The following is a 26,888-nucleotide window of genomic DNA, read 5'->3' as shown; positions in this document are numbered from 1 at the left end:
TAGAAGATTAGGGTTGTAAGAGACCTCAGGAGGTCATCTAGTCAAACCCCCTGCTCAAAGCAAGGCCAACCCCAACTTAGTACACAATCAATGGGCCACAATCAGCAGCATGCTCACCTTTGCGCTGCTCCAGAGACGCAAAGCAACCGTAACGGGCCAGTTAAACAGGGTATATGACTGTTTTGTCTTATTAGAGCTGTGCAAAGCAGCTAGGCCTCAGTTCAGCAAAGCATATAAGCACATGCTTTTTAAGCATGTGTTTGTGTGTTTTGCTGGATCAGGGCCGTACAGCATACCAGTGAATCTGGCCATGGGGCTGGAGATCGACTGGCTAAGTGGCAGTTCTTCAGAAAAGGACCGGGGGATTACAGTGGACGAGAAGCTGGATATGAATCAACAGTGTGCCCTTGTTGCCAAGAAGGCTATCAGCATATTGGGCTGCATTAGCAGGAGCGTTGCCAACAGATCGAGGGAAGTGATTATTCCCCTCTATTCGGCACTGGTGAGGCCACATCTGGAGTAACGTGTCCAGTTTTGGGACCCCCACTACAGAAAGGATGTGGACAAATTGGAGAGAGTCCAGCAGAGAGCAACGAAAATGATTAGGGGGCTGGGGCATATGACTTACGAGGAGAGGCTGAGGGAACTGGGCTTATTTAGTCTGCAGAAGAGAAGAGTGAGGGGGGATTTGATAGCAGCCTTCAACTACCTGAAGGGAGGTTCCAAAGAGGATGGAGTTACGCTGTTCTCAGTGATGGTAGATGACAGAACAAGAAGCAGTGGTTTCAAATTACAGTGGGGGAGGTCTAGGTTGGATATTAGGAAAAACTTTTTCACTAGGAGGGTGGTGAAGCATTAGAATGGGTTACCTAGGGAGGTGGTGGAATTTCCATCCTTAGAGGTTTTTAAGGCCCAGCTTGACAAAGCCCTGGCTGGGATGATTTAGTTGGGGTTGGTCCTGCTTTGACCTCCTGAGGTCTCTTCCAACCCTAATCCTCTATGATTTTATAGTATCAAAAGAGGACTAAATCACTGCTATAGGTTTTTTAGCCCAAACATGGGACAGACTTTTCAAATAAAAGCATCCAAACAACTTATTATAAAAGTGACAAATCTTCAGTGATGTAATTTCACGACTTTCACAGAAACATTGGTGAGAGGCCCCAGGCTCTCCCCATCAGTCTCAGGAACCTGATCAAATGTGATACACTCACTTGATCCTAACAGATGATCCCCAGTCAGTGCTCCACAGGAAAAATCAAAAACTGCCAAAGTGTGTTGTGAGAATTTCCTTCTCATCCCCTAACATGGTGATCTGATCAGTCCCAAGATTGAAGCAAAAATTACCATGATGCAGTGGATGATTTCATTTATACCCAGAGATACCACTGATGGCAAGTCATAGTTTTGGTTTTTTATTGTTTTAGAAGTTGAATCCTGTTAAGATGGATTCTCTGAGCAACTTCTAAGGCAGAAGAGTCCAAAATGCTGACTAACCCATGGGGCTCAGAAAGACCCTCCATATATACAACCTAAAGGACAACTCTATTTTTTTTTTTTGCTTAATTTCTAGGAGTGTGCCAATATTGTCCTGTGTTTGCATTTTTCTTGTACAGCTGCTTTGTTCAAACAGTCCCCCACTGAAGCATTTGGGAATACCCCTTAAGTTACTGCAATCACTGCAAGAACATACCCCAAATACTCTTGTTTTCTCCAAAGGCTGAGACTTAAGCCATTCAGCTGACACCACAACTGAAACCTTCTGGAAGTTATACATAGAGATAAGAGCTTAAAACAGTATTCTCAGTGGGGTCCCAACACAGCACTGTACAACAGTATAATTACAGAAGTTAGATGTACAACCTCAGAGTCCTACTAGACATTTATTTCAATTGCTCTATTAGGCACCTATATATTACATGATGAGCATATTACAAATATCTAGAATAAGGGGACAGTAATATCTCTTCCCCACCCCTCAAGGCACATAATCCAAAACCCTTCTTTCCATTAATTTCAATAGGTTTTTGACCAGGCCCTTAGTCACCATTTAGCCAAGCTGTACAGAGTTAATTCCTAATATCTGAGCCCTTTCTTCACAAACATATACTTAGCCATAGTGGAACACACTGATTTCCCATTCATTATTAGGTCCACTTTAAGGTTCTGGTGTGGATCTACAAACTTTTAGCTTTGCAGGATTACATATTAGAAAGGCCATTTCTTCTTCCAGCTGTGATCATCCAAGCCCAGATATAAACTCAAGTGATTCAAAGTATGCACCTTCTCATTGCCCTCCCAAAGGACAACTTGAAGAACCTACTGTCACCTTCTTGAAATCACATACTGCAAGACTCCCCTCTTACAGCATACTCTTACAGCATACTCCAAAACCGAGACCAAGGATACCAGATAATTTGTTAGATTCTTATGGGGAGATAAGGGAGTGTGAACAAGGGAGTGTGTGTGGGACTGGGCGGAGAGAAAGTGCAAGGAGAAAAGAGCCCGGAGACAGGAGTGTCTGATGTAATCTGCCCTGAGAAGGCAATCATGGGGTGCCGTAAAGAAAAGAAGAACCTGGTATGCATGAAAAGAACGAGGTCTGGGAATGTTTCTCACTGACAGGCACAGAAGGAAAACTCAGTGTATGTGACAGGAGCTGTCCAGTTCCAATAAAAGGAAGAAAGCACACTCATAAGCCCTTCTTCTTCTTGACCTGCTCGCTGACCTGGATCCATGACCACAGGCGGACACACCAGATCTACTATGCTTTGGCTTCTCGGCTTCCTCTGCTTTCTCCGGTAACTCTCCACCTGCGTGAGTGTGTGGGTGCCTGAGGGTATGAATGTGATGAATGTGTGTGTGTGTGTGTGTGTGTGTGAATAAGCTCCATCCCTTTTCTGTTTGATCCAGTAGCGGCATTTAATAAAACCAACGTAGGTGTAACCTTGGGTTGGTCTCTAGTGAAACTGAGGTAACATTATTGGTGGAGAATGCGGGCAACCACCAATAGGGTTCACTAGTGGAAAGGGGCGACACAGAGTAGAGAGCGTGTATGGGTAGCTTAGGAATCCCAGTGTGCCTGCTCCCCCTTCCTGATTTTGTGCATGATGCCACTGTTCAGAAAGGGAAAGAACCCCCCCGAATCCACAATGGAGGGGAAGGTGGCAAAATTTCCCCTCCTCCTCCTCTGGGCACACTCCAACGGCATTGACCCATGGGTCCCAGAGGCGGTTTCATCAGTGGACACCATGGCGGACATAGAAAATACGTACCAGAAATATTGTGAGTTTTATCATCCAGATTCAAAGACTAAGGATTGGGCGTCAGCATGGCTGTTGTGGCAAACTTGTTGTGCTTGGCAAACTGCTAAAGCTGATTATACTTCTGAAACTATGTAAGTGAAGCAGGAGTTGGAGCGAGTAAAGGCGGAAAGGAATATGTGAAAGGCACAAGCGCAAGAGGCAGGGGCAAGTTGTCAGCAGCTAGCAATCTCCGCCATCAAGGCAACAGAGAGAGCTGAACAGGCCTAGGAAGAGAGGGAACAATCTAAGGAGTTGAAGGTCCAGGTGGAGTGTTTGTGGGGATTGGTGTTATAGCAGGGGACCCATCCAGGCAGGAGAGCAGCGGGACCCCCGGGATCGGGGACAAAGGCACCACTCCAATATGACCCCGGAGACTGGGACAGGGACATATGGTATGACCTGGACCCGGGATGGCCGCCAGATGGGCCGGGAGCTCGGCCAGCCCCGGTGGCAGCTGTGCAATGGTTAACTTTCCAGCACAGCAACCCCGACTCAGGGAGGGAGCCCTGGACCCGTAACTGGGGTAACTATACAGGAAAAAGCTTTGACCCCCACTGAAATAACTTCTCTGGGCCCGGGGTTAGGGCCAGCCAAGGCGAGCACATTCTTGGAATGGGCGTTATCAGTTTCTGATGGCGATAGAGGATCAAGGGTTAAACCCAGAGGAGGTTAGGAAGCTGTTGAGAATGGCATCCACAGTACCAGGGTGCAATATGGGAATCGCACTGCGGATGCAGGCGGCCAGACGGTGGCAGTCCCCGTTTACACTGGTTCGCAATTTGGCTCAAGGAGAGGCACTGCAGGAGGTCAGCCCTCAGTATGCAGCAGGCTCCCGCACTCCAGGAGAGGCCCCTGACATCTTTGTGGAGAGAATGGTATTAGTGGGATTAACTGGGGGATATCCGACCCGTGCCCCGGGGAGGGTGATCCCCAGGACCTTGTCCAAGATTGTGGTTCCAACAGCCGAATTAAGGCTTATTGCAGCAATGTTGCCCAAACATGTTCAGATGGCTATGGGAGTGTGGAGGCAAGGAGAGTCCCTAGACATATCACACCTTAAGGAAGCTGCGCGCCAGGCGACCAGAGTGGTTGGTCAGCCTGGAGCTGGGGCGTCTACTCCTGTTGCTGCAGCCGCAGCCCCAGCGCCTTGACACACGTGCCCCTGATCGGAAACCAGTCGGCTCCGCACACAGTTGTGGATGACCTTAAAGGACCATGGGAAACCCATGGGCCAATGGGATGGGAAACCCACGGAGTCCTTAGCACTCCGCTGTATTCAGCTGGGGTTAAAGCTCCTGGAACCGGGGGCAGACACTGGGGCCAAGAAAGCAACTTCAGATTGGGGGGCCCCACCTCCCCGAGTCCACTGGGAGAGGAAAGCACCCAGGGATGGACATGGGTGAGGCCTCTCCAGGTGGATTCACGAGGAAGGTTGCGGGTGCGCCTTCGTGAAGGGCACATGAACGCCCTGAAACATCTGAAGTAGATTTTGTGGCGCTGGTGGACACCGGTGCAGCTGTTTCACTGCTTCCCTGCCACATGCTGGGAATGTCAATCCAGAGAACCATTGAGATTCAGGGATTTGATGGTACTCCGGTGCAGTGGCAAGTGTTGGGATGACTGGTCACCCGGGTGGGGAATCTTACCTGAAGATGGCCCTGCATTTATAGCCCCAGAACTTCAGAACCAATTTTGGGCATAGATTGCTTGCGGGAGGGAGGAATAGTGGTTGATTGTGCTAACAAAGGTTTATGGAGGACCCCAAAGGAAGACTGGATCCCTGAAGTAAGGAAGGGAGATACTGGATTGCTGACGCGTAGTATGTTGGGGGTGGAGGCAATGACTGGGGATAGCAAGGAGGAATGGAGGAAGCGTTTCCCCCAGGCATGGATGGCCCACAAATTCCGGTTGGTTCTCTGGGACTGGATCCACTACTGCTGTCGCAGGCGTTAGCATGGGATCTGGTTCCACCACCTTAGTCTGGATCTCTGGTAACACAGATGGGGCCCTTGTAGAAGGCTCAGGAACAGGGATAGGTGTGAAGGCTTGCTTAGCCTGGCTGCAGGTGACCATTCCCACCCTCATGGCTAGCTTCACATGGTTGGCCAAGTCTTCCCCCAGCAGCATGGGAATGGAATAATCGTCATAGACTGCAAAAGTCCACATCCCTGACCAGCCCTTGTACTGGACAAGAAACTTGGCTGCAGGCAAGTTAAAAGAGTTTGACTTGAAGGGTTGAATCATCACTTGGGCCTCTGGGTTGATGAATTTGGGGTCCACTAAATACTGGTGGATAGCTGACACTTGTGCTCCAGTGTCCCTCCATGCAGTAACCTTCTTCCCACCCACACTCACAATTTCCCTTCACTCTGAGGGTATCTGGAAGGCATCTGGGCCTGGGGACCTTTGGTGTGACCCCGGTGCAATGAATTGCAATCGGTTGGGGTTCCTGGGGCAGTTGGCCTTCACATGCCCCAGTTCATTATATTTAAAACATTGTCCCGCTGACTGGTCACTGGGGCGAGGTGAGTTGCTGGAGACTGGTGTGGTGGGACGATAAGGTGTCTGCAGTTTTCCTTGGGGTAGTAGGTGGGGCCTTGGGCTGCCCCCGGTGGTGGGGTGTTGTCTCGGGTTGCCCCTTCTGATATCGGCTCCAAATGCTACTAGCTTTCTTTTTTTCCACCACATCCATCCATTTGGTTCCAATCTCCCCTGCCTTGATTACAGTTTTGGGCTTCCCATCTAGGATGTATCTTTCTAGTTCCTCAGGAACACCCTCTAAGAACTACTCCACTTGAATGAGCAGAGACAGATCTTCCAGAGATTTAACACTTGCTCCTGATATCCAGGCATCCCAATTTTTTACAATGTGGTAAGTGTGTCGGGAAAATGCCACGTCTGGTTTCCACCTTAGGGCTCTGAACTGCCGACGGGCATGCTCGAGTGCTAGCCCCATTCTAATTCTAGCCTTTTTAAAAAAAAGTTCGTACTCGTTCATGTGTTCTTTAGGCATTTCAGCGGCCACCTCTGCTAAGGGTCCACTGAGCTGTGGCCTCAGCTCCACCATATTGTGGCAAACCCAGGACAAACAGCTACAAAGGGGGGGGGGGTGGTAATCAGTCCCAGGGGGTTAAAAAGGCCTCTCCCACGCCACTGAAGAGAGAGAACCATGGGGAAATAAGGTTCAGCTGGGCAAGGGGTTACTAGGGAACTAATTAGGTTCAGCTGGCTCCAACTGCTTGGGACCTTTTTAAAACCTCCCCGGCGTGGAAGGCGGGGAGAGAGAGTGAGAGAACCAGGGAAGCTGCCAGTAAGTTAGGAGCAGCAAGGCTCTGAACCCTTCCAGCAAGGAAGGCCGCACTCTGTCCCCAGAAGGGAAGACAAACAAGCACAAGGGACTGACTGAGGGAAGGAATAGCCAGCCCCTGTGCTACCTACAGGGTTTTGCTTTGCCCAAGCCTGGGTCTCCAAGGCTAAAAAAGACTGAGCCTGCTGAGGAGAAGGAGGTACTTTGCCACAATATACTGATCTGTAGAGATGCTGTACCCAAGGCAGGCCCTTTCAAAATTTTCTAAGAAGGCCTCTGTATCATTGCCTACCTTGTATGTGGAATATTTCTTGGAATGGGGAGTGGTACCTGGAGAAGGACTATTAGGATTACCTGCTGGACCCAGCTTAGCCCTTTCCAGCTCTAAGTGCTTTAGCTCTAACTCCGTCTCCAAGCGCTTCGCCTCTCTTCTCTCTTCCGCCTTCAAGCGCTTCGCCTCTCTTCTCTCCTCCACTTCCAACTCCAAGAGCTTTAATTCCATTTGTCTTTCATGTTCCCTTTCCCTTTCTTCCATCTGGCTTCTATGAAGTTCAAGTTTCTTTTGCACTTCACTATCACTCATTTTGCTTACTTTTTTGTTCCTATTATAGCTTAGCCCGAGAGCTAGGAAGGAAAAAAAGAACAGCTTGTGAATTCCCTTGCTGCTGCTTAACTACTTTGCCTTCAGGGAAAGAAGAAAAAAAAAACCAGTTGCTCTCAGCTTAAAAAAAAAAAAAAGTGTCCCTTAAAAAAAAAAAAAAACCTCCCTGGTTTTCAAGCAGCCAAAAGGAAAAATGTATCCTTTTAAAATCCTGAGATCTGTGCTTCTGGTTCAAAATGATCCCACAGCGCTGCCACCATGTCAGAGTCCCCCCTCCCCGCCCCCCGCCAACTCTGAACTCTGGGGTACAGATGTGGGGACCTACCAGCTTAGGTTAAAACGTCCCAAGGCACAAATTCCTCTCCTTGTCCTTGGATGGTATTGCTGCCACCACCAAGTGATTAACACAAAAATTCAGGGAAGGGTCACTTGGAATCCCTATCCCCCCAAAACCCTTCACCCCCTTTCCTGGAGAGGCTTGAGAATAATATACCAACCAGTTGCCTTAGCAATGTGAGCACAGACCAGACCCTTTGTCTTCAGGACACTGAAATCAATCAGGTTCTTAAAAGAAGAACTTTATTTATAAAGAAAAAAGTAAGACTCACACCTGCAAAATCAGGATGGAAAATAACTTTACAGGGTAATAAAAAGATTTAAAACACAGAGGATTCCCCTCTGGACTCAGCTTCACAGTTACAAAAACAGGAATGAAACTACCTCTGTAGTATAGGAAAATTCACAAGCCAAAACAAAAGATAACCTAATGCATTTCCTTGACCTACTCAGAGTTTCTGTTTATTCCAGGTATATTTTTCAGAAGATATTGTACCTGCTTGGCTTCTCCCTCCGTCCGGAGAGGGAACAACACACAGAACAAAAAAACCAACAAATCCTTCCCCCCCTAGATTTGAAAGTATCTTTCCTCATTAGCCCTTCTGGTCAGGTGCCAACTAGGTTATTTGAACTGCTTAACCCTTTACAGGTAAGGAAATCCAGTACAGCTGCCAAGGAGGGATTTTATGATACTGCATACATAAAGGTTGCTACCCTTCCCCCTATATTCATGACACCAGTAGAATGTGATTGTAAGATTTGTAACTTTTCAGTCATTGCAAGTATGATCATTAAGTTCTGTAACCTTTTGCAAACTCTGTAACATTATTAGCATAGCCTTTTAAATTTTGTAACTTTTGTAAGGTTTGTAACCTTTTCAGTTACTACTTGTATAACATCCAAGCTTTGCAACATTCCATCATGCGATAAGGGTGTGTGTGGGGGAGATAAGGGAGTGTGAACAAGGGAGTGTGTGTGGGACTGGGCGGAGAGAAAGTGCAAGGAGAAAAGAGCCTGGAGACAGGAGACAGGTGTGTCTGATGTCACGGGGTGCCATAAAGAAAAGAAGAACCTGGTATGCATGAAAAGAACAAGGTCTGGGAATGCTTCTTACTGACAGGCACAGAAGGAAAACTCAGTGTACGTGACAGGAGCCGCCCAGTTCCAATAAAAGGAAGAAAGCATGCTCATAAGCCCTTCTTCTTCTTGACCTGCTCGCCGGCCCAGATCCATGACCACAGGTGGACACACCAGATCTACTATGCTTTGGCTTCTCGGCTTCCTCTGCTGTCTCTGGTAACTCTCCACCTGCGAGAGTGTGTGGGTGCATGAGGGTATGAATGCGATGAATGTGTGTGTGCATGAATAAGCTCTATCCCTTTTCGGTTTGATCCAATAGCGACATTTAATAAAACCAATGTAGGTGTAATCCTGGGTTGGTCTCTAGTGAAACTGAGGTAACAACTTCTTTTCCCTAGGTATTTTTCCAGTAGCTCTTCTTACTTCCCTAAAAACCTCGTGGTAGCCTTAACTCATTTGGGTTTTTTCTACACTCAGATACAAAGTTGGGCCCAACAGTGAGAATAATTAACCATTGGAACACCTTATCTAGAGACACTGTGGATTCTCCATCATTTGAAGTCTTTAAATTAAAACTGGATGTCTGTAAAACCTTGGCTGTAGCTCCACCCGAAGTTATGGGCTTGAGGTAGGAACCCCTGGGTAAAATTCTCTGACCAATGCTGTGCTGGAGGTCAAACTAAATGAATGTAATGGTCCCTTCTGACCTTAATATGTATTAATTCAACTGAATTACAAGTGGATCTGATCTACAAATATTGCTAGGCTATGGAACCGATCTTGGCATAGCCCGCTAGAATAGATGCAGCCGACACCAACAGACATTTTTCTTCAGAACTACACTAGTTATGCTGACAGAAGTACTGTTCGGTCTGCATAGTTGTATCTACGAGGGGTGGGGGGGCAGGGGAGTTGGGGGTTGGCACAGCTATATTGATTAGGGGTGTGGTCTTTTCATACCCATGATCAACATAGCTATGCCAGTTTAAGTTTAAAGTACAAACCTGTAATAGGGTGATTTTCCCCTTGAACAGCTGTGACAGGAGAAGACAGGGAGCAGCTGATCCTGCCCCAGAAAGTAACCTGACAGGTGCTGTGTTGTGAAAGCCAGGACTAAAACAGGGTTCAAAAAAGAACTAGATAAATTCATGGAGGATAGGTCCATCAATATTAGCCAGGATGGGCAGGGATGATGTCCTTAGCCTCTGTTTGCCAGAAGCTGGGAATGGGCATCGGGATGGATCATGTAATGATTATCTGTTCTATTCATTCCCTCTCGGGCACCTGGCATTGGCCACTGTCGGAATATATGATACTGGGCTAGATAGACCTTTGGTCTGACCCAGTATAGCCATTCTTATGTTCTGGGAATCAGCTGATACAGCTCTTCATGACTGGCCCTCATTCTCAGCTGGACAATCATAGGTGATGTGAGAGTTTTCCATTTGGGGAGGTCCTAAAAGTGGGGGGGCCACTGGCACCCAGACTGTGGCCTTTCCCGCACTCTGCCTCATCCCCCGAAGTCCGACCCTTACTTCATCTCTTCCAGCCCCTGCTCCGCCCCCACCCCGAGTTCCGGCTGCTGCTCGCTCCTCTTCGCCTCTTCCCGAGGCCTGCTCACTCCCCTCCACACCCTCCCCAAAGTCTCCCTCACCCTTCTGCAGCTCACTCCTCTCCTCCTCCTCCCCTGAGGCCCCCCACCTGCTGCTCGCTCCTATCTGCCTCTTCCCCTGAGAACACCAGGCAGCTTGCTCCTCTCCACCCCCTCCCCCAAGGCCGCCCTGTTGGCTCTGTCCCACCTCTTTCGCTGAGGCCTGCTCACTCCTCTCCTACTCCTCCCCCAAGAACCCCCCCCGGCCCACCACTTGCTCCTCACTGCCTCTTCCCCGAGGCCTACCCGCCCATTGGCCACTCACTCCCTCTTCTCCACAGCAGAGAGGAGCGAGCAGCAGGCAGGGGGGCATAAGGGGAAGAGGCAGAGAGAAGCAAGCAGAGAGGGCCTCGGGGTGGGGAGCTGGCGGGCCATGGTCCAGGCACTGGTGGCCCCCCCCCCCCCACTTCTAGGGAGCTTCTCTTCTGGTGCTCCAAAGGCAGCAGACTGGTGCGCCTCCAAAGGGAAGTGACCTACGCATCCGTGGCATTTACCATCCTGCATGACCAGTCTTTTTTGGGGAGACAGCCTCCAAGCCTCCAATATCAACTAGGTAGGGCCCTTTCCAACCCAGGGGGCTACACAGGGCAGGCCAGCTGCCTCCTGCTCTGGTTACCAGAGAGTATTCTCTCTCCTGGCTTCCCCCTTCCTTCATAGTGCTGAGTTCTCCTTTATATTGTCCACATGGCTGGTATGTATAAGAGGCCAGAGGACCCCAATCTGAACCCCTAACCAGACCGTTGTGTTACTTTCTGAACACTTTTCTTCGTTTGTTTGTGAAGACAAACAGAGTCCCAAAGAAAGGGACAGAAACCTAACCCAACTGTCTATCCCCAACTGGTGACTAGGGCCACTACCATACAGGACCAAATCCTAGAGCCAAGATGGCAGGGACTCATGTTAGAACTGTTATCTGCTCTCTGGAGTTTATCAGCAAAAGGTGGATTCTTTCAGGTATCTGACCCACAGGAGCTGGAAAGGTCACCCACTTGGACCTCCAGACCCAGAAACCGATGCTTCCAGGGCTACCTGAGGCCAAGAAAAAGGTACTCTCAAACCAAATGACTGACAATCGAAGGAAAACTGCATTTTCATTTATCCCTGAAGTCTGCAATTGAGGATCCCATTTGGGGAGCAGTCTCTCTTGTTAAAATAAATGAAAGGACAGAGGCAGAGACTGTTACATATTATTAGAGTTGAACCCTGAACCCCAATCCAGGAAGAAGGAAACTATCTGAATACTTGCTTACTTTACTAAAAAGTATTTCTTGGTAACAACCCCTCCAACTGTGAGCAGGCCAGAGCAAGGCACAGGCACTGAAAGCCAAAGCCTAGAGCCCCAATTCCCACACCTGTGATTACTTCAGAAGGAGTAAAATGAAAGTAAGTTTCTAGCCCTCATGGCTGTGAAGAAAAGCTTGAAAACGGACCTGAATATACTCAGTGTGGTAATGTCTACCTATAGTCTGCAGATAGCAACAGCTCTGAGAGAGACTAGCTGCACTAGACATCATAATGGGGTGTTAACTCTAAGGCCCACTGCTCCAAGGTCCCCTGTCCACATCAACCCATCAGAGGACTCATGCTGCAGGATTGCAACAGGCCCAATGCATCCAGCCAATGAGATGCACTCTACCTGCTAAAGGTAAGTACTGGAGGGACCCCTGCTGTCACCCCTGCCTGAGGCAAGGGGCTCCCTTGTTGCTCCCAAGGGGAAGAGGCTCTGCTGCCATTTTGGGGCACTGGGAGAAGAGGACTCCATGCCCCTTCCCACCTCTCTGGAAGAGGAGGTGCACCCTTTGCTACTGCTCTTCTAAGTAAGGGGTATGATCATAGTATAGGATAGGCAATGGGAGCCCTATTTTATAGTGTGCTTAAGACCCTGATGGACTCATCTTGCAGTGAGGGCCAGATGGGTTAGACTAAGTTTCAGAACACAGAGTGCATAAAAAGCCTGCAGAAAAAAATTAACATTTTCTTCTCTCTCCTCAGAATCAATACTTTCTTTAAAAAGCAAACAGAGAACTGTTTGGTTTATATAATCCAATATAAATGCTGGGTATAGACTCCAGGGGATTTTAGATTAAATAGTATTTTTTAAAAAATCTCAAATCGGCAGATCAGGTCAAATGAAAATAGACAATTTTTCTTAACTGTAAATAGTATTTCTCAGATGAAAGCCTCACTCCACAACTATGGCAGGTTGGACTACTTGGGTCGGAAAGTAGTGCACTCTCGACAGGCCATCCGCATTGCCATGTTGGGTTCCAGACCTATGTCGTACTGTGAAGTGGTAGGGTTGAAGCGACAGGAATCATCTTGTTACTCTCGCATTTTTGACCTTGTTTTGGTGCATCCACTGTAAAGGGGCATGGTCCATGACAAGAGTAAATCTCCGTCCAAGTAGATAGTAGCAGAGGCTTTCTATGGCCCATTTCACGGCCAGGCATTCCTTCTCCACCACGGCGTATTTCCGTTCCCTAGGTAGGAGCTTCCTACTGAGGAAGAGGACGGGGTGTTCATCATCTCCGACCATTTGGGAAAGCACCGCTCCCAGCCCTACTTCAGAGGCGTCGGTTTGTAGAATAAACTCCTTCCCCCAGTCTGGGGCTACTAGTACGGGGTCTGTGCAGAGGGCCGCCCTCAGATCCGCAAAAGTGCCTTCGGCTGCAGCAGACCATTTTACTATGTCAGGGCCCCGAGCTTTTGTTAGGTCCGTTAATGGGCATGCCCTAGTGGCGAAGTGGGGAATGAACCGCCTATAATACCCCACTAGTCCCAGGAATGCTCTGACCTGTTTCTTCCAGAGTGGTCGGGGCCACTTCTGTATAGCTTCTAACTTGTTGAGCTGGGGCTTCACCATGCCCCTCCCCACTATATACCCAAGGTACTTGGCCTCAGCTAACCCGGTCGAACATTTGGAGGGATTAGCGGGGGCCTCATGCAACCCAAAGGGGAGAACAGTGTACTGATATAGTCCTTCTGGAGTTGCCAAGGGTGTCTTCTCCTTGTCGGCCTTGGCCAGGGGGATCTGCCAATAGCCCTTGGTAAAGTCAAGGGTAGACATAAACTGTGCCTTTCCCAATCTGTCAATCAGCTCATCTATCCTGGGTATAGGGTAGGCATCAAATTGGGACACCTCATTGAGTTTGCGGAAGTCATTGCAGAACCTCATACTGCTGTCCGACTTAGGCACTAAAACCACGGGACTGGACCATTGGCTATGAGATTCCTCAATGACTCCTAAGGCCAGCATTTTCCTGACCTCTGTCCTAATCTCTTCTCTCTTGGCCTCTGGGATCCGGTATGGTTTAATGCTCACCTTCACTCCAGGCTCCGTGAGGATGTGATGGTGAATCTCCGTAGTCCTGCCTGGCTTTTCGGAGAACACATCCTGGTTGCGTTCGATCAGGCTGATCACTTCTGATCGTTGTTCCGGAGTCAACTCCGGGGATATCCCCACCAGGTCGGGCTGGTTGCTTTTAGGGGATGGCGCCCCCAGCGCAACCACCGGAGCTTCTCTATCTTGCCAAGGTTTCAGCAGATTTATATGGTAGATCTGCTCCAGCTTCCGGCGGCCCGGCTGTTGGACCTTAGTCGACTTCTCCTACCACTTCTATTACCTCGTACGGCCCCCTGCCACCTGGCCAGGAGCTTGCCCTTGGCCGTGGGTATGAACACCATCACCTGGTCCCCCACCTGGAACTTCCGGGTCGTTGCTTGGAGATTGTAGTTTGTCCGTTGTGCCCCTTGGGCCTTCTCCATGTGTTCACGCACAAGGGGGGCAACTTGGGCTATTCTGGCTTTCATCTGCAGCACATGTTCAACCACGTCTCTCCCAGGGTTCAACTGTTCTTCCCAGTCTTCTTTAGCCAGGTCCAGTATGCCCCTGGGGTGGCGACCATATAACAGCTCGAAGGGGGAGAATCCAGTGGAAGCCTGAGGAACCTCCCATACGGCAAACAGCAAGTAAGGCAGCAGGATGTCCCAGTCTTTCCCGTCATGACTAATCACTTTCCGTAGCAGGTTCTTCAATGTCCTATTAAAGTGTTCGACCAGGCCATTGGTCTAGGGATGGTAGACCAATGTTCTAAGGGTCCGTATGTGGAGCATTGTACATAGGTCCTTCATCAGCTTAGACATAAAGGGGATCCCTTGGTCCGTCAGGATCTCCTTAGTTACTCCTACTCTGGAAAAAATCTGGACTAATTCTTTAGCTATGGTCTTGGACGTGGTATTCCGTAGAGGTACGGCCTCAGGGTATCGGGTGGCATAATCTAGTACTACCAGAATGTATTAATGGCCCTGGGCTGACTTTTCCAATGGCCCTACTATGTCCATAGCTATATGCTCAAACGGGACCTCGATAATTGGCAGAGGTACCAGAGGGGCCCTTAAGTGTGGTCGGGGCCCATGTATCTGGCATTCCGGACAGGATGTGCAATATCGCCGGACCGCTGCAAAAATGCCAGGCCAAAAAAACCTCTGTAGAATTCGATCCAGGGTCTTATCTACCCCTAGATGGCCCCCGAACAGGTGGCTGTGGGCCAGATCCATTACGGCTCTTTGATGCTTCCGTGGGACCAAGAGTTGTTGTATGACTTGCTCTTGGACCCGGACTACTCTGTATAGCAGGTCGTTCTTAATCATATAATATGGCCCCGGGCCCTTAACTCTCCCCTCCATGGGTACCCCGTTTACCTCGACTACTTCTTTGAGAATATTGTGGTATATCGGATCATTGGCCTGATCCTGACCAAAAAAAGTGCAGTCCCCATTTGTCCAAACTCAGGGGGGTCTACCTCCGTCTCCCCCTCGGGGAAAGCCCCTGGGGAACCAGGTCCGGCGATAGGGTTGTTGATCGCCGACCCCGTCCCACTGTCAGTCGGGCCCCTTCTTTCCCCTACAAGCATAGACTTCTGGCACTGGGTCAGGACCCTCGTCCCCCTCCTTTTATCCGCCCTCCGTTCCCTCCTAGTCTTCCTGGACTTCCCCGGCAGGGAGAACAAATCCTGGCTAAATTCATGGAAGGCCAGGGGAGGGTTAACAATCTGGGCCACACCCTGAGTCCCAGGGTCATTTTCTTCTACCTCCATTGTCCGGCCTGGCACTAGGGCAAACCGGGGCCTCGGTGCAGAGACTGGTCTCTGATTCTGGCACCTTCCTTCCCCAGTGGTCCGAGAAAGTTCTTGGGCTGCTAAGTGTCTCTCTACGAGGGCAACTAGTTCATCATACGAGGAGGGATCATTTTGGCGGACCCAACCTTGTACGCCCGGTGGCAGCCCCCTCATGTACCTGTCCAACACCAGGATTTCCACTACCTTCTCCGGCCCATGGATCTCAGGGCGGAGCCACTTCCGGGCGAGGTGGATCAAGTCAATTAGCTGGGACCTCAGCGCTTTGTATCTTAATCATGTGATCTTCATTCCTCTCCTGAAATTGTTTCCAATTAGCGTTTGAAACTTCTATCAAACCACTGGTTTCAGAGTAGCAGCCATGTTAGTCTGTATCCGCAAAAAGAACAGGAGTACTTGTGGCACCTTAGAGACTAACAAATTTATTTGAGCATAAGCTTTCGTGGGCTACAGCCCACTTCATCGGATGCATAGAATGGAACACACAGAAAGAAGATATTTATACATACAGAGAACATGAAAAGGTGGAAGTAGCCATACCAACTGTAAGAGGCCAATCAATTGAAATGAGCTATCATCAGCAGGAGAAAAAAACAAACCTTTGAAGTGATAATCGAGATGACCCATAGAAGGTGTGAGGATACTTAACCCGCCATGAAGTGGGCTGTTTTACCCTTTATAAAGCTTATGCAAGGTAAACTCATAAATTGTTCACCTTCTATAACACTGTTAGAGAGAGATGCACAGTTGTTTCCTCCCCTAGGTATTAATACATACTCTGAGTTAATTAATAAGTAAAAAGTGATTTTATTAAATACAGAAAGTAGGATTTAAGTGGTTCCAAGTAGTAATAGACAGAACAAAGTAAATCACCAAGCAAAATAAAATAAAATGCGCAAATCTATGTCTAATCAAGCTGAATACAGATAAGATCCTCACCAGTTCCAGAATGCTCCCTTTTACAGACTAATTTCCTACAAAAGGTGGGTGGACTCTCTGGCCCCCCTCTAGGTCAGACACTCTTGTGTCCCCCAAAAGGGATGGTGACCCTGCTCCAGCTGTGGGTTCACAGCTACCAGCTATGACAGACCTCTCACTAGCCAGCAGAATCCCCCCCCTTTCACTTGGGTTGGGCTGGCACCCAGCTACAGAGTCCTTGGGGTCTGTTCCCACCGCAGTGGTCACCAGGACCCCAACTTCCACATGTCTCTGTGCACCCTAGGGCAGGCCCTGCCCCCTGCTGACCTGCAACTTCCTGGCAGTCAGCAGCTGTGTACCCCCTGTTACAAGGTGGTACATCCCCCTCTCCCGGGGAGATGATCACGGGACAGGAGCTGGCTTCATCCAGCCCCTCCCTCTGGAACTTCCCTTGAGCCCTGGGGCTACAGGAACTGTCTACAACCATCCCTGTCCCCGAAGCTGCATCCTTTACTGCTGCAGAGGAATCTAAGAGACACCCTCCTATTCCCCCAGTAGTCCATGTGACTTCATCCCTCCCCCCCCCCAGGGCTTTTAGCACAATATTCCTTCTCACTGCTAACCAACCCTGGGACAGATTCTGCCACATTAAAGAAATCATTCCCCAGTAGAAACGGTGCAAAATTGGGTGCAACCATCAGTTCAGACTGCAAATCCCGAGTTTGCATGTGTACTTTAGCTAAAGGTGCAAGGACTTTGTATCCCCCCACCAGCTCTAATTCTGCCATTTTACCTGGCAACAAATCCTTCTCCTGGATCAGGTCCCTCCTGACCACAGAAATCTCAGCACCCGTGTCCCTCAATCCCCTAAGCGACTTCACCATTAATTTTAACAGCATGCATATGCTCATTGCTTGGTTGTGTGGAAGCAAGCTTTACAAATCCTGTGTGGAAAGAGGCCACAGCCTGGCTCTGAGAAGCCGCAGCTTCATGTGTTACTTGTTACCTGTTTCCACTCAGCAAGGGACACTTATTCCTCAGGTGCTCAGTGGACTTACAATGATAGCACCTCTTGGGCTCCTCTGCTTGCACAGGAAATTTGGGCCGAGTACCAGGGGAATGGGAAGGTGACCGCCCAACCTCCTTTTTCCCAGGGGTAAAACGGTTATTGATTCTGCTTTTCCCCAACCTTATACCCCTCTGCCAGTGGTTTGTTTGATTGCAGCTTGTGCTTGCTCATAAGAGTCTGCATACCCAGCTAATTCATCCTCTGCATTTACCTTTTTGTCCCACACATACTGTTTTACATCATCACTGCACATATTGAGGAATTGTTCCTGAGTAACCAGATCACACATCCTTTCAAAGCTTATAATGCCTTTCCCCCGCACCCACTTATCTACTAAATCTCTCATTTCATTGGCCTAAGCCACATTACTCAATCCAGATCGCCTCTTAAGACTCCTGAATTTAACCCTGTAGGTTTCAGGTGTAACCTGAAACTGTTTCAAAACCAGTTCCTTAAATTTACTATAGTTTGAAGCATCATTAATAGGCATCTTACTGAATATGTCCAGAGATCTGCCAGTCAATTTTGCTATCAATGTGGTCATCTTCTGATCTTCAGGGATGGCATGGAGGGTGCACAGGCTCTCAAAGGTGATGAAATATTCGGCAATATCGCTGGACTCGTCATACTGTGGACGTAGTCTTTCCCATTTGTGGATTTTTGGGGAAGTGGAGCCAGCAGGTGGAGGGTTTTGTCTCTTCAACTCTAAAACAGCCAGTTCATGCTTCTGGGCCTCCATAGCCCTCTTGTGGGCAGTTTCCTCTGCCTCCATAGCCCTCTTGTGGGCAGCTTCTTCCCTGGCATTTTCTGCCTCCACAGCATTAATTTCTAATTTTCTTAGTTCTAGCCGTCTCTTATGTTCGTTTTCTTTCTTTTTTGCTTCCAGACTGGCCAGCTCTAGTTTATTAGCGGCGTCACTGGTACTCATTTTCCTGCTTTCTTGTGCTGGCCACAACCGCTCTGCAGTTCGCTGAAACTGAGATGCACTCAGCTCAGGGGCTTCTTAGTTAACAGAGACTTTCCCAGAGCCCCGTGTTTAGCCTTTCTGGGCAATTTGCAACTTGTATAGTTCTAGCTTCTTCTGAACTTTAATCTTATTTATTTTGCTTCCTTTTCTGTCCCTACTTCCCTTACCCGAAATAAGCAAATAGAAAATAACAAACCAGTAACCACTTTGTCTGTTCTCCAGCCACCACACTTAAAACTCACTTAAAATCACTACCACTATCTCAAAGCAATCAGCTGTGCACAGATCCTGCTTGACTACGCCACTGTGATGGGTTGGATCACAGAATCCCTCCTGGGAGCTGCCAACTGATGTGCCAAAATTACCTCCGCTCTTGTTTTCCCTGCCAGCTCAGGACTCCAGCACCCTGTCTTGCTGAGCCAGACACTCCCGTCCAGCATGATATATCGGTAGACTCACCTATTGGTTTTGAATAATATGGGCTCTGATGAAGATTTTCTAGAAGCTGCTCTTTTACATGAGTGGCCATCTCTGCAATATGGGATGTAATTGTCATTAGAAAGTGGAATCACATCCAGCTGTGATGCTGCCTTCTCTCCTATCATCACCACGCACATAGCCTTTTCAGCTGGAAGTAGTAGTTTCTCACCTATCTTGTGCGGCTTACCAGCTTGGACAATGCACAAAGCCACACAGAAAGAAGCCTCAGTAGCCTTCACATTAACAGTGCTGTACACGTCAACAATTTTTTTTTTGTCCTGTTAACTCATTGAGCTTCCTCTGAAAAAACTCTATGGGTTTAGATACTAAGATAGGGTATCTTGTTTCAAGATGCCGGTGTAGCTTACAGGGCTGCATACTGTCATAAGAATGCCCGTACTGGGTCAGACCAAAGGTCCATCTAGCCCAGGATCCTGTCTTCTGACAGTGGCCAATGCCAGGTGCCCCAGAAGGAATGAACAGAACAGGTAATCATCAAGTGATCCATTCCCTGTCGCCCATTCCCAGCTTCTGGCAAACAGAAGCTAGGGACACCATCCCTGCCCATCCTGGCTAATAACCATTGATGGACCTATCCTCCATGAATGTATCTAGTCCTTTTTTGAACCCTGTTATAATCTTGGCCTTCACAACATCCTCTGGCAAAGAGTTCCACAGGTTGACTGTGCGTTGTGTGAAGAAATTACTTCCTTTTGTTTGTTTTAAACCTGCTGCCTATTAATTTCATTTGGTGACCCCTAGTTCTTGTGTTATGAGAAGGAGTAAATAACACTTCCTTATTTACTTTCTCCATACCAGTCATGTGTTTACAGACCTCAATCATATCCCGCCTTAGTCATCTCTTTTCCAAGCTGAAAAGTCCCAGTCTTATTAATCTCTCCTCATATGGAAGCCATTCCATGCTCCTAATCATGTTTGTTGCCCTTTACTGAACCTTTTCCAATTCCAAATATATCTTTTTTGAGATGGGGCGACCACATCTGCATGCAGTATTCAAGATGTGGGTGTTCCATGGATTTATATAGAGGCAACATGATATTTTCTGTTTTATTATCTATCCCTTTCTTAATGATTCCCAACATTCTGTTCCCTTTTTTAACTGCCACGGCACACTGAGTGGATGGTTTCAGAAAACTATCCACAATGACTCCAAGATCTCTTTCTTGAGTGGGAACAGCTAATTTAGACCTCATCATTTTATATGTATAGTTGGGATTATGTTTTCCAAAGTGCTTTACTTTGCATTTAGCAACACTGAATTTCATCTGCCATTTTGTTGCCCAGTCGCCCAGTTCTGAGAGATCCTTTTGTAGCTCTTTGTAGTCTGCCTGGGACTTAATTATCTTGAGTAGTTTTGTATCATCTGCAAATTTTGTCATCTCACTGTTTACCCCTTTTCCCAGATCATTTATGAATATGTTGAATAGTTCTGGTCCCAGTACAGACCCCTGGGAGGACACCACTATTTACCTCTCTTCATTCTGAAAACTGACTATTTATTCCTACCCTTTGTTTCCTATCTTTTAACCAGTTACCAATCCATGAGAGCACCTTCTGTCTTATCCCATGACAGCTTACTTTGCTTAAGGGCCTTTGGTGAGAGATCTTGTCAAATGCTTTCTGAAAATCTAAGTACACTATATCCATTGGATCCCCCTTGTTCACATGCTTGTTGACCCTCCTCAATGAATTTTAGTAGATTGGTGAGGCATGATTTCCCTTTACAAAAACCATGTTGACTCTTCTCCAATAAATTATGTTCATCTATATGTCTGACAATTTTGTTATTTACTATCGTTTCAGCCAGTTTGCCCGGTGCTGAAGTCAGGCTTCCCAGCCTGCATAAACTTTATACAGGGTAAGACAGATTTATTTGGGTTTAGACCCCACTGGGAGATGGGCATGAGTGCTAAAGACAAGCACACTTCTGTGAGCTGTTTTCACGTAAACCTGCAGCTTTGGGGCAAGTAATTCAGACCCTGGGTCTTTGTTGGAGCAGACGGGAGTGTCTGGTTCAGCAAGACAGGGTGCTGGAGTCCTGAGCTGGCAGGAAAAACAAGAGCAGAGGTAGTCTTGGCACATCAGTTGGCAGGGGGGGATTCTGTGATCCAACCCATCACAGACTGTGACAAAGTTCCTCCTCTATCTTGGTGGGTCCTGCGCTTATTGGCGGATTTTCTTGCCTTAGAGATTCACCATGTGGGTTGGGGAACAGCCCAGAGACCTTCCCCTCTGGAAGAACCCACTGTCCAGGTCAATTGGGAGGTTTGGGGGGAACCCGGGCCCGCCCTCTACACCAGGTTCCAGCCCAGGGCCCTGTGGACTGCAGCTGTCTATAGTGCCTCCTGTAACTGCTGCATGACAGCTACAACTCCCTGGGCTACTTCCCCATGGCCTCCTCCAAACACCTTACTTATTCTAACCACAGGACCTTCCTCCTGATGTCCGATAACACTTGTGCTCCTCAGTCCTCCAGCAGCACACACTCTCACTCTCAGCTCCTTGCGCCTCTTGCTCCCAGCTCCTCACACTCCCTCCACAAACTGAAGTGAGCTCCTTTTTAAAACCCAGGTGCCCTGATTAGCCTCCCTTAATTGATTCTAGAAGCTTCTTCTTAATTGGCTCCAGGTATCCTAATTAGCCTGCCTGCCTTAACTGGTTCTAGCAGGTTCCTGATTACTCTAGTGCAGCCCCTGCTCTGGTCACTCAGGGAACAGAAAACTACTCATCCAGTGACCAGTATATTTGCCCTCTACCAGACTCCTGTACCCCACTGGTCTGGGTTTGTCACATATCCCTCCCCCCTGCTCAACGCCAATGGGTTGGGCAGCTTGAGACGCCAGACTGTGCACACGTGACAAGCCATCGGCGTTGCCATGACGGCTCCCTGCTCTGTGTTCCACACGGAACTGGAAAGGTTGGAGGGATAAGAACCATCTGGTCACCCTTGTGTTCTTCTCCTTGTTCCGCTGCATCCATTGAAGAGGGGCATGGTCGGTCACAAGGACAAATCTGTGCCCGAGCAGGTAGTAGCGCAATGTTTCCATGGCCCATTTTACAGCGAGGCATTCTCTCTCCACCACTGCATATTTTTGTTCCCTTGGAAGGAGTTTCCAACTGAGCTATAGAATTGGGTGTTCTTCCTCCCCGACCATCTGTGATAGAACGGCCCCCAACCCTACTTCCGATGCATCCGTCTGCAGGATAAACTCCTTGGTGAAATCAGGGGCTATCAGTACGGGGTTACTGCAGAGGGCAGTCCGTAGGTCTGTGAATGCTTCCTCTGCGGCGTCAGAACATCTCACCAGATCAGGTCCACGGACTTTCACAAGATCTGTCGGGGGCTTGCCCTTGTGGCAAAGTGGGGGATAAATCGTCGGTAATACCCCACCACACCTAGAAACGCCCGGACTTGTTTCTTGAGACTTGGTTGGGGCCAATTTTGGATGGCCTCTAACTTGTTCACTTGGGGTTTTACCAGACCTTTTCCCACAATGTAGCTAAGATATCTGGCCTCTGTAAACCCTACAACACACTTGGCAGGGTTTGCTGTAAGGCCAGCTCGCCTGAAGGTATTGAGGACTGCCGCCACCTTCTCCAGGTGGGTTTCCCAGTCTGGGGTATGAATGACCACATCGTCCAAGTAGGCAGCAGCATAACTGTTATGCGGGCGTAATAGCTTGTCCATGAGGCGCTGGAAGGTAGCTGGGGCCCCATGTAGTCCAAAAGGGAGGACAGTATATTGAAAAAGACCCTCTGGTGTAGAGAACGCAGTCTTTTCCTTTGCATCTTCTGCAAGGGGAATCTGCCAGTACCCCTTTGTCAAGTCTAGGGTAGTCAAGTACCGGGGATTACCCAGACGGTCCACTAGCTCATCTATGCGAGGTATGGGGTACGCGTCGAACTGGGATACTTCGTTTAGTCACCGGAAGTCATTGCAAAATCTTGTGGTGCCATCAGGTTTGAGCACCAGCACGATTGGGCTGGACCACTGACTGTGGGATTCTTCGATGATCCCCAACTCCAGCATTTTTTTCACTTCTGCTTTTATTTCCTCTCCTTTTGCCGCTGGCACCCGATAGGGCCTCATTGTTACTCTGGCCCAAGGGTTCGTGACGATGTGGTGATAGGTCTCGGTTGTTCAACCGGGTTTTGTCAAGAACACATCTTGGTTCCAGAAGATCATCTCAGACACCTCATTCTTTTGGTTTGGTGTTAAATCGGGAGACACTCTCACCTGTTTGGAAGGCTTGTTTTCCTGGGTTAGGTCTTTTTGGACCATTGTGTATGCCTCTTGTGCATGCAGGGTTTCAGAAGGTTAATGTGATAAATCTGTTCTTGTTTTCTGCATCCTTGTAGGTTACTTCCCCCAGGGGTTCAATCACCTCATAGGGCCCTTGCCATTGGGCCAGAAGCTTGCTTTCTGCCGTGGGTACCAACACCATAACCCGATCCCCTGGTTGGAACTGTCGCACTTTTGCCTGGCGATTGTAATGGGTTCGCTGGGCCACCTATGCCTTCTCCAAATGTTCCCGTACAATAGGGGTAACCCGGGCTATCCAGTCTCGCATCGGCATTGCATGCTCTATTATATTTCTCCCCTCATTGGGTTCCTTTTCCCAGATCTCTTTGGCGATATCTATTATGCCACGGGGGTGACGCCCATATAATAACTCGAAGGGGGAAAACCCAGTTGAGGCCTGTAGTACCTCCTGGATAGCGAACATAAGGTAGGGTAGTAGGGTGTCCCAATCCTTCCCATCCCGACTTACCACCTTCCTTATCATAGCCTTGAGGGTTCGGTTAAACCTTTCTACCAACCCATCAGTCTGTGGATGGTAGACCGAAGTTCTCAGGGTATGTATATGGAGCGGCGTACAGAGGTCCTTCATTAGCTTCGACATAAATGGGGTTCCTTGGTCAGTTAATATCTCGTTCGGTAGCCCCATTTGAGCAAAGATCCCCACCAGCTCTTTGGCTATAGTTTTAGAGGCCGTGTTCCGCAGGGGGATGGCTTCTGGGTAGCGAGTAGCATAGTCCAAAACAACAAGTATATATTGGTGGCCCCGAGCCGTCTTCTCCAGGGGTCCCATTAGGTCCATGGCTATTCGCTCGAAGGGGACCTCTATGACGGGAAAGAGTACTAAAGGTGCCCTCAAGTGGGGACGGGGACTGTGCAGCTGACACTCCGGGCAGGAGGCACAGTACCTCCGCACTTCTTCATGTACTCCAGGCCAGAAGAACTGTCGTAGGACTCATGCCAGGGTCTTCTCTACCCCCAAATGCCCCCCAAAAAGATTACTATGAGCAAGACTTAATACAGCGTTCTGGTGTTTTTGAGGTACTAGGATCTACTGTACCTTCTTCCCCTGTACAGGTGCAACCTGGTATAAGAGAGCCTTCTTCATTATGAAGTAGGGTACTGGTCCCTGGGTTTTTCCCTCCACGGGGACCCCATCTATTTCAGTCACCTCCTTCCTAATGTTGTCATACCTTGGGTCTTCTGCCTGGTCCCGTCCAAAATTTCCTCTCCCGGGACTAATCTGCCCAAGATCTAGGGGCCCAGTCTCTGTTGCCTCTACTGGTTCAGAAGCATTAGGGTGGGGGTCAGACTCAGGTGCTTCTCCCTCCTGCGTAACCTCCTTTTCAGCTGTACGGGTCCGCCTACCTACAAGAGCGACCCTCTGGCTTTGGGTCAGTATTCGGGTTCCCAAGGCCTTAGCTGCCCTTCTTTCCCTTTTTGTCTTTCTACTCTGTCTGGGAGTGGAGAACAAATCTGGGGATATTTCAGAGAAGATTGGGGGTTGACAGTCTGCTGTGGATGCCTCATCAATTTTAGGATCCCCATCTTTCTCCAATCCCCCTACTGGGAGTAAGTTTCCAAACCCTGGGAAGTCCCTCCCTATGAGAACCGGGTATGGGAGTTTAGGGACTACACCTGCTGCTACCTCAGTAGTGTTCCCTTGGATCTCGATTTTTACTGGGATGGTGGGGTAGTAACTAACTGTCCCATGGACACATGTTATCCCCGTATGTTTAGCCTGCAGCAGCTGACTACGCTTCACGAGCTTCCGTGAGATAAGCGTGATAGCACTCCCCAAATCAACCAGTGTCGTGGTCCCTACCCCATTTAGTTTCACTGGTCTGGTATACATATGTGGGGTTAGTGAGACCCCCACAAGGTGGATTAGGGAGCATGGATCTGACCAGTTCCCCAGGTTACACTGCATAAGCTCCTCAGCATTGGGACACTGTGCAGCTATGTGTCCCCACTCCCCGCAGGCATAACATCTGTATGGAGCCCTAGGCGTTCCCCGGTCTCTTGGTTTGGGCAGTCTAACATCACAATCCTCTTTTCCCTCAGTGCTCCGACTCTTTGTGGCCTCTAATGGGCCTTCAGCCTCTCTCCTTTTCCACCTGGGCCCTCCTGGTGGCCCAGTCACCCGAACTTTAGGGCTTGGTGCGGCTAGTTTAACCCGGGGTGCCTCTTCCTTAACTGGTCGAGTCAGCTCCCTCGCTGTCCTTCGCTTCTTTACCAGGGTGACAACCTCATCATAGGTGGAGGGTTCGTTCTGGCTTACCGAGGCACGAAGGTATGGTAGTAGTCCCCTCATGTATCGGTCGATGACCAGAACCGCTAGTATCTCTTCCGGACTCTGGGACTCTGTTTGCAACCACTTTCGTGCGAGATGGATGAGGTCATAGAATTGGGACCGCGGGGTTTTGTCTTCCTGGTACCTCCAACCGTGATACTGCTGGGCCTGTACTGCTGTCGTTACCCCAGATCTGGCCAGGATCTCTGCTTTCAGCTGGGGGTAGTCTGCCGCAGCCTCTTCAGGCAGATAATGGTAGGCCTTCTGGGCCTCCCCACACAGGAATGGGGCAAGGATGCCAGACCACTGATCTCGAGGCCAGGCCTCCCGTAGGGCTGTCCTCTCAAAGGCCAGAAGGTATGCCTCTACATCATCCTCCCATGTCATTTTCTGCAGCCAATGGCTGGCCTCTATGAGCCGCAATTCAGCTCTGTAAGGGACTTTACCTGGTTTACCAGTTCCCGCAACATAGCTCGGTCTTGAGCAGCCTGGTCCATCAGCAGGCGATTAGTCTCTTGCTGCAGCCACACTGCCTCCTGTTCGGCGGCTGCCTGGACATGGGTAGCCTCCTGCTGGGCTGCCGGAGCTTGTATCAGTGCCCGCACTACGTCATCCATTGCGGTGAAAAAAAAAAAACCCTCTCCCTTATTTTTTTTGTTTTTTGTTTAAATCACCCTCCTTTTTCCGCCATGCTGTGCACCCCAGGATCCCACTTCTGACACCAGTGTGACAAAGTTCCTCCTCTATCTTGGTGGGTCCTGCGCTTATTGGCGGATTTTCTTGCCTCAGAGATTCACTATGTGGGTTAGGGAACAGCCCAGAGACCTTCCCCTCTGGAAGAACCCACTGTCCAGGTCAACTGGGAGGTTTGGGGGGAACCCGGGCCCGCCCTCTACACCGGGTTCCAGCCCAGGGCCCTGTGGACTGCAGCTGTCTATAGTGCCTCCTGTAACAGCTGCATGACAGCTACAACTCCCTGGGCTACTTCCCCATGGCCTCCTCCAAACACCTTCCTTATTCTCACCACAGGACCTTCCTCCTGGTGTCTGATAACGGTTGTGCTCCTCAGTCCTCCAGCAGCACACACTCTCACTCTCAGCTCCTTGCACCTCTTGCTCCCAGCTCCTCACACTCCCTCCACAAACTGAAGTGAGCTCCTTTTTAAAACCCAGGTGCCCTGGTTAGCCTGCCTTAATTGATTCTAGAAGCTTCTTCTTAATTGGCTCCAGGTGTCCTAATTAGCCTGCCTGCCTTAACTGGTTCTAGCAGGTTCCTGATTACTCTAGTGAATAGGGGCTGCTAACAGGGAGTTTTGCAAGGGAGTTCTCCAGGTGAAGGAGGAGCAATACAGCACCCTTTTGGGGTAAGTGACTGTCTGTAGTGTGTGTTTGTTTGTGTTTGAGGGTTACTTGCTGTGTGCTGAGC

At 49.0% G+C, this 26,888-nt stretch overlaps 1 protein-coding gene across 2 annotated transcripts in view; it reads right to left on the bottom strand.

Moving 5' to 3' along the window:
- BSN (bassoon presynaptic cytomatrix protein) overlaps positions 1 to 26,888 on the bottom strand; it is a 463,393-nt gene that overhangs the window by 328,884 nt on the left and 107,621 nt on the right. The window lies entirely within an intron of this gene.

This window comes from Chrysemys picta, chromosome 7, assembly GCF_011386835.1.
Source record: "Chrysemys picta bellii isolate R12L10 chromosome 7, ASM1138683v2, whole genome shotgun sequence".
NCBI classification, from domain to species: domain Eukaryota; kingdom Metazoa; phylum Chordata; order Testudines; family Emydidae; genus Chrysemys; species Chrysemys picta.
Note: the sequence above shows the minus strand (reverse complement) of the source record. Positions and strands in the feature narration are given on the sequence as shown.